This window comes from Papio anubis, chromosome 2, assembly GCF_008728515.1.
Source record: "Papio anubis isolate 15944 chromosome 2, Panubis1.0, whole genome shotgun sequence".
Classification (NCBI taxonomy): Eukaryota; Metazoa; Chordata; class Mammalia; order Primates; family Cercopithecidae; genus Papio; species Papio anubis.
The window spans coordinates 93,778,072-93,786,852 of NC_044977.1; positions in this window are offsets into that span (position 1 = coordinate 93,778,072).

The window sequence follows — 8,781 nt, forward strand, 5'->3', positions numbered from 1 at the left end:
GAACGAGCTGTGTTCAGAACCAGGGCTGGTTGCTCAGGATGAAGATGTGGGCAGACAGGGAGGCAGAGACCCTGCAAGATCCCAGAAGCGTCATCCCCAGCCCTGTGACCCGGCTGGAGGCTGCCCTTCTGCCTGAGCCCAGTCTGAGCTGGTTTGTGTCTGGAAGTCCTAGGCTCAGCCTGATGAGGTATAATGATTCACGTGGCAGCTGCCACTCAGCACATTCCAGCTGTAGCCCCCAGCGCCCTGCATGTGAGGCAGCTGGCCCCAACCACCCTCAGCCATTGGGCATGTTCCTAGGGCCCCCCTCCCTGGGTCTTCCAGGCTCCTGGGGAGGGTATCACTCATTAGAGTTTCCAAAGTACTTTTTGTTTCACAAGTTAGACGGGGAGGCAGGGAGCTCGGTGATACCTGGTCTCCAGGTGGGGGAAACGGGACCAAAAAGCAGAATGGACTGGCCAGAGGACATAGTGAAACTATGACAAACAGCACTTATGGTGCTCCTGCCCCAGCTGCTCTGAAGTGCACTGCTCCAAGGGGTATCGCGGGACTCGTAGGCCATTCTGTGACCACACCAGCGGAAGTCAGTGGGCAGTTGTGCCCAAAGGAGGGAGAGCTCCCCTGTGCTCTGTCAAGCCTCCCTGTTGCCCTGGCTCTCGACCGCCAGAGCCTCTCCTTCCCCTGAGTCCACATGCACTGCCCTGCTCTGCCCACAGGCCCCGTCCTCCCTGGCCAGGGAAGCAGGAGGCTGAGGCCTGTTCTGCTCTGATGTGTGGAGCCCTGAGCCAGACCCCTTCCTCCTCATGGCCTCAGTTTCCTGATCTGTTGTTAACAGTTGGGCAGTTTCAGGCTCAAAGGGGATCTGTAAAGTGCCCAAGCACTTGAGTCTTGGATGCAAGTAGACCTGGGAATCTGAAAACCTGAAGGCCTTTCTCCCCTCGAGCCTTGGGCCTGCCAGTTTGTGTTCCTCCTGTGGGCCCCAGCCCAGGGCTCTGGGGGGCAAGTCTGGCCCTCAGCTCCGGGGACAGGAAGTTGTATTTTGGTCCTGGGTCCTGGGGAAGAGGCAGGGGGAGAATGGCAGCTCAGACCCAGCCATGTTTACTCGGGCCCGGCCCCCTCCGAGCTCAACAGGCTCCCATTCATTGGGAGCCCCATAAACCCTTTGGGGCTCCCTGAGGTTCAGAACGCCTGGATGCCAAGGCTGGCTGCCGCCCCCCAGACCTGCTGGGGGCCATGGGCAGCAGGTGGGGCATGAGTGAGGCGTGAGTGGGGTGGTGGGTGGGAGCCTGAGACACGCCTGAGTTTCCAGGTATTTGCAGTGGAGTAACAGTTCTTGCTCCATGCACATTGTGGAGCAGTTGGGAAATCCAGGGAGACGGTGGAGGTTGAAGGGTTCCTTCCATGGCCATGGGGTCGTCAAAACTGATTTCTCTTAGATCAGACCCCAGAAGGGTGTCTCCTCAGACTAGGCTCCGGAGGGCATGTCGTCAAATCACATGACCCTCAAGGCAAGGCTGAGACTGCTGTGCCCAAACCAGAGCTGATGTCCCTGCTGAGACCGTATACCTGGCCTTGGGTTGTTGACAGTCCACTGCCTGGCAGGGTGGGCGTGGGCGTGGGCGTGCATCTCCCTGGAGTAGGGCAAGTCTCTGGTCTGTTCCTCATCTGTTCAGCAGGAGGTCTTCACTGGAAGGGGAAGCACTGGGATTGGATGCTGGGGGATGAGGCCTCGGGTCCGCGTCCCTCAGTGTTGTGTGTTGTCATCTTTGTGCCCATCTCTGTGCTTTCTTTGGGGGAGTTAGAGCATCGTCCCGAGGTCCCTGGAAATGGAAGAGAGGCAGCAGCAGTGTTCGATGGGAAGAACTGTGGCTTGGGGGTCCAAACCTTCTCTAGCTTTCCCATGACCTGCAAACCATTCTGTCCCCACCCAGGTCTTCAGTTCTCCCTGCCACAGACGGGGGTTAGAGTGGACTCTCTCCAAATCCACCCCTAGCCCTGCTGTTCCCAAGGGCAGCTCTGAGGGAGATTCCTGATGGCATGGTGGCAGGGAGTGGGGTAGGAGAAAGCCCTCCCCACCAGATCCCCTTTCAACAGTGCTCCCACATGCCCAGGCAACCTGGCCAGCCACTGGGGACACTGGTTGGAGGGCCAAAGGGGGTCCTGTTTCCCAGACGCCTTCTGGGTGGAGTGTGACTTCCCGCTCCAGTGGTTGTAAAATCCCCAGAAGCCTAGTGCGTCCCTAGTGTGTATGTGTGGGGGGGTCTGTGCCTCGGAATACCCCCTCCCAGGCGTGTTTGACACGTGTTTCCGCCTCTCCCGGCATGGGCTCCCGCTGCTGCTATTTATAACCTTTAAGAGCTCCTGCCGACTGCAAAGTTTTCTTAAACTCAAAATATCACCGAGGTCCTGGGCACGCGTTCCAGAGGCCGGCTGGGCCCTGCGGTTTGAAGGGAGGTGGGGGCCAGGAAGGAGGAGGTGGTGGGGAGGGGGTTAGCTCAGACACTGGGTCCTTGCCGGGGGCTGTGGCCGGGAGACTTCGGTTGGAGAACCCCTAGTCCTGACACTCCTGCCCTGTTAGGCCTGGAGGAACCCTCTATGTGGGTGGTCCTTGGTCGTGCGGGGCCAAATCTCTGGGCCTCAGTTTCCTCTCACTCTAAATGCCTCAGGGGACACTGTCTGGGGCAAGGCAATGAGCTGGCGGACACTGGGAACGTCTCTAGGGCTGGAATCAGGGGTGTGTCTCCCCCCGGCCATCCTGGAGGCTGCACCGAGCCTGGCCCAGAGGCACCGTGGACATTGGCTGAACTGGCCGGAGAGGGGAAGCACTTGGGGAAGTTTATAAAACCGTGTATGGGAAAGCGACATCCAGAGAGGGGCAATGGCGTGCCAAAGGTCACCCCCCTTATCCAGAGCAAGTCTCCAGGCCTTCACACACCCGTGCCCTCTGAGGTGAGCCTCTTTGGAAGAGGCAGAAGGGCTCTCACTGGGCACAGGTGGGTCATCAGTGTGGAGGAGGTGCTGGGCGTAACGGGAGGTGGCTAGGCATAACTCAGATGCCTCCCTCAAGCTGGAGGGGACACTGGCAGCCAGTCTGGCCCAGCGAGGTCAGGCCTCTGCACAAAGTCACACGCCAGCTCCTGCCTGCCCTGACCTCTGCTCTATCTCTGGGGCCTCTCTGCCTCCCAGACTAGTCATGACCTTTTTGGGGAGGCCAGTGGTCCAGTCCTGCTGCATTCCTTCCCTGAGCTGGTGTAGGGGCTGTGGAGGCAAGGGACTGGAGCACTGAACTCAGGGCCATCCAGTACATCTTGTCCTCACAGTAGCACCCTGTCTCAGCACAGCTGGCTACGGAAGCCACTCCTGGCCCCATGAGCAGAGTTGGGTTCAAGATGGAAGAGTGACCACCCCCGCCCTCCACCTCAGCGGCTCCACATCCATTTTCCCAATCAAGCATAACCACACAGGGCTCCTTGGAGGTGGAGTGGGGCAAGGAAGTGATGACCTTGCAAACAGAGGAGGATGAGGAGGAGGAGGAGGAGGAACAATGACGTGTTCTGCAAGCTCAGCCCTGCCTTCCATGGCCCCTGCATGCACCTTACTGTGTGTCGGGCTCAGCTGGGAGATGCAGAGACTTGAGAGTTTGGGGGACCCAACTCCCTGCCTAGCCCCACTGCCCTGTGTTCCCATTCCCTGAACCCTCCATGAGCTCTTGGCCTCTGCCCCTACACTTCTTGCTGTCTGACTTGTCCTTCCCTTCTCTGCCTGGGTGGCTCTTGTTTGGCCTCCAAAGGCCCCCTCCTCTCTGAACCCTTCCTGGATCTGCACCCTTCAACTCCCAGCAGAGTGAGACCTCAGATCTCCTGGTTTGACTAGAAAATTTAGCACAGCATGATAGGCTGCTGCTTCTGTCCCAACAGATGGTGAGCCCTTGAGGACGGGGCTGGGTTGTCTCTGTGGCTCTGCTGAGAAGCCTCCATCTCTCGGGGAGGGCACACCTATTGGCCAGAGCTGTGGACTCCAAACACCCTGCTCCCTTACCTGTTTGTCTCTCAGTTGCCATGGGGTGGCTCAGTTTCCTCATGAGCAGGTCCCAGGATCAGAGACAGATCCCTTCATTGTTGGAACATTTTCCTCCAAGGAACCTTATGAGATGGAATCCGCCTGACGGCAGCTTCTCAGAAAGCCAGGGAGCAGCCCCAGGGGTTGAGCTGGAGCCTAACCCTGAGACAGGAGCTGAACCTGGCATTGGCAGAGAGGACCCACCCTCGGCCCCCATCCCAGACTAGCCTGGCTGTCCCTGCAGCTGCTGCTGTGAGACCGTGGGAGTGGGGAGACTGGCATGTCCTCTCTCTGGACCCCAAGGTCAGGCGAGGAGGGGCCTGAGAGGTGGTGGCGGCTCCTGGTAGCCGCAGTCGATGATGGTTTCTTCTTGTTTTCCTGCCCCTGGGAGCTGTATCTCCAATAATTCTAGGTGGGGCCGGGGCCGTGAGCATGCTGGTTGGGGGTGGGCTGAGGGAGGGGTCTCGGGGCCCTACAGCATCCCCTGCTAAATCCCCCACAGAGGCTGTCCTGCTGCTTATGCTCTCAGACCAGGACTCCCGAAGGCAGGGCCCCTCTTTGGATGGATGGGCTCACTGTCAGGCAGGGCTCCCTGGGGGCACAGGAACTCCCCAGCACCTCCCAGCTCATCTGCAGCCTTGGATGAGCCCCTGTGTTTATGCAGAATTCCAGCCAATTGTTCCCCTGTTGTCTTGGCTTCAAGCTCCAGCCCTCTGCCCCTCACTGAGACCTGGCCAGGGGCACAGGCTGAGGCAGTGGGGAAGGAGGAGACTCAGGTCCAGGGATGCTGCACCCTGACTGCCTTGGGAGGACCGTGCACCTGCTGAGCCCACCTTTAGGAAACTCCTGCCCCACTGTGCAGGTGTGAACACTGAGGTCTCCACAGGGAAAGAGGTTCCACAGGAGTCAGTGATGGGGCCAGCACCAGAACTGAGTTCCCAGCCAACACAAACCCAATCCCAGGACCTGTACCCTCATCTGCTTTGGATGGGAAGATGATGCTCCAGTGTCTCCTAACATTCCACTATCTCCCCAGAACAGTTTCTCATCCAACCCAGCTCCAGACCTCTGGGGCACAGAGGCATTTACCTCAGCCCTGGCTCTAAAACCGCATGAGGCTCCCTGGAGCAGAGGGCTCCAAGGCCAGATGCTGCAGAGAGCTGGGCTCCTGGCCTTACCCTTACCCGTCTGCTCTAGGCTCTGCATTTGGGGGTTCCTGTGCTGGTCTGAGGGGGTTACTACACATTCCTGGGTACCTGTGAGTCTCTGAACCTGCTGTGGTCTCCCCACAGCCCTCAAGGCTGACCTGATGGGAGCTTGCCTGTCTCCCAACCATCTGTCCTTCCCTTTTGTCTCCCCTCTGCTTACACTGAGGTCCAAGATCTGGGAAAGGAATGGGTCGGGAGCCTTCCAGAGAGTCCTTTCCCACGAGAGCCAAGCTCTGACCCCGTCCTTATCTGGCCCGGATGTGCCAAGAACAACACAGATGCTGAAGCTCCAAAGCCCCAAACCAGGACGCTGACCTCCCCGCTCAGCTACTCTGCTTGGGCCTCTGTTTCCCCTTCTGTGAACAGGGTGGGATGGGGTGGGAGGAGGCAGTGGAAAGGTCCCAAATGTCCGGATGCACACATTCACACACAAACCGATGTGGACACTACCGTGCCAGGCAGGCCTGGTAGGATTCCCTGATTTTGGCTGCCTCCAGCCCTGCTCCTCCTTCCCAGTGCTCATTTCTGCCTGGAAATTATACTTGCATGTTCTTTCTATACCTGTGAGCTAAAATATGTGGTGCATTAGGTGTATGTGGGATAGTGCATGGATGTGTACGCAAAGGCATGTGAATGTGTGTATACATGTGTGCGAAAGCCTGTGTACAAAGAAGTGTGGACATGTGTGCACAGGCGTGTGAACATGCATGCAAAGGTTTCTATGAAGCATGAGGATATGTGGTAAAGGTGTGTGGTACAGCGTGCCTGCTCTTGGCCCAAGCTCCCTTGGGCTAGGGTTCCTGAGTGCATATCTGCAGGCTCCAGGAAGCTACGTGTGCACACACACATTTCAGTGTGATTCCTGCTGTCCCAGTACTGGTGGAAAGGGACTAGGCAAAGGTGGAGTAGGTAGAGTAGGGAGTGTCTAGGGTCCCGTGGGTATCTCCAGACAGACACACATCAGGGGTGGGTTAGCCTGCCTGGGGATAGTGTGTGTGTTTCAGACATAACCACACTGGGAGGGTGGATGTATAAATACTCACACAGGCAGGTACCAGAGTTGACCCTAACTATTCCTGGCTGGGAGCTTGGGCCGTTTTTAATGCAGCATCCACACCCTGGGCCACAGAGAATTTCTGTATGGCCACTGGAGGCAAGGCCACAGCTGGTTCCGGGAGGGGCCAGAGTGGGGAGAGCCCTGGGTGTAGGGGGCCACCATGGCTAGGTGGGGTCTGCAAGGGAGCAGGGAGGCCCTCCCAGCCAGCACTCCCTCTTCACTGTCACCACCACTGTGGCCTCCTTGTCACCCTCCTGTCTTCACCTCCATCACTGTCATCCCTGTCCCAGGCACTGCCTTCTTCATCTGTCATCCTGTCCCTCTGTCCAGGTGCCCATGCCCATCCTCTCTCCTTGCATCCTGGTCTGGTGCCCACTCCTTGTCCACTTGGAGCTGCTTGAGGATGGGTGAGAGGTGGGAATGAATTTGGGTTACATTGGCTGGGAGCCGAGGTGAGGGGTGACAGGATGGTGTGCATTCGTGCGTGTCTGCAGGCTCCAGGAAGCTACACCCTTCCCTGGGGCAACATTTGTCCCTGACCCTCCCACCAACCCTCTCTCCCCGCTGTTTCTGACTGCCTCATCTCTCTCTTTCTCTGTCTCTCTCCATCCTCCCATCTCTGTCTCAGTCTCTGTGTCTCACCTCTGCCATAGCCAAGGGTCCCTGTCTCCAGTTTCTCTGTGATGGCCCAGGGGAGCTGCTTCCTCCTCCCAGCCAGCATGAACTGTTTGCCTGAGACAGTCGGTCCATCCACTCAAACAACCACTCAATTCAGACTCCTCGTCTGACTGACGGGTTTTTTTTCCCCTGCTAAATTTACTTGCATTTTTGACTGAATTGGCCATTCAACAGAGGTTGTGTCCACATGCCCCTTCCCCACCCATGCCAACAGATGAACAGGCTCACAGACAGACACGCACACAGAGCCAGGAGCACGCAGACACGCTCATGCCCACGCAGAGTCACAGCCTCGTGCCCATGGTGACACATGGAAGCACGCAAGATGACACACTCCCACAGAATCGCACATGTGGCCTCATCCTCTTGTCCATGGTTACACACACATAGACTATCCACACCTGTCCAGCCACACATGTTCACACCTCGTGTGGCAGTGTCTGCAGGTCCTCAGACCTATTCTGGGGAAGCCTTGGGGAAATGGAGGCAAGGGGAGGGAGGAGTGTGGCCCAGGGTGCAGCGCTGGGCAGAGCCCCAGCCCAGCACCCAGGGCAGCCTTGGCGGTCTCCTCCAAGGCCGGCTCATGGCGCACCCTCCTTTCTTCCTCAGTCCGTCTAGGTGGGGTTTCTGGTCATTTCAGGCCGCTGCTGAGCCCCTGCAAACCTCAATAGCAGCTCCCAGACCCCGATCCTAAAAGGGGAGTCTTTTTTTTTCTTCCAAGGACAATAAATATTTGCTCTTTGGGAAGCTGCTGGTGGGAGAGTACAGGGTTTGGCCCAGTGGCAGGGAATGTCCAAGGCAGTTCAGGGAGGCCACAGGCCATGCTGTGGGGAGGGGCCAGGCCCCTGTCCGGAAGCTGGACCAGCAGGCAGAGCGGGGGAGCTGGGGCTCAGGGCTGCACCTTGCTCCATTCCTCCCGACCCAAGCCCCAGGCCTTTGTTTTCTCAGCTCCTTTGATTAGCACATTGGCAACCCCTCCTCCTATCCCAGACCCCGGGACCCCAAACCTCACCCCTCCAGAGCTCCCACGACCCCTTGGCATCCCGAGACTCCATCTCATGCATCCAGAATGCACAGACCCAACTGATGCTCACTCTTTGAACTAAACAGGGGTGCAGTATCTCCAGACACATTTTCAATCTGCCTCCTGAGACTAGCTGCTGAGAGTGGGGCTGAGGTCCCCCAGTCCAGGCCCCTGAAAAGTCAGAGCCATGCCTTTCTTCCAGAATGGACCAAGCCTGGCCAATGCTGTCCCCATCCTGTCCCTCATGAGGCTTGGGTCCCTAGAGGCTTCTGCCTGCCCACCCCTCCCTCATGCTGAATTGGGCTCCCAAATATAGCGGCCGTGGCCACAGCCGGCCAGGACACCACAGCCCTAAGCGTCAGTCCTGGGCCGGGATCAGAGGGGCAGGAGCTGATTATAGGTCCCTGGGCCAAAACCAGGGTTTGCCTGCCAGCCCGCTGAGCCCTGCCACCCCCACCCCTAGAACCACAAGGTTGGAGCATCTGGTCCCCGTCAGCACAGTGGGCAGAGGGAGGGGCCTGAGGGTTGTGTTTGGCCTGCTCGAGGACAGAGTTGTCTGTGTGTGGTGTGGGGGTAGTGAGGATGGGCTGGGACTCAGGGGCAGAGACTGTCCTCTGAACCTGGAATCACATTGCCACACCCATGGCCATGGTACAGGTGGGGAAACTGAGGCCAAGAGGAGCAGGGACCAGCCCGGGTCACAGGAGCATAGGGAGTCTACTGCCTCCCCCTTGGGTACTCTTTTCCATCTCTCA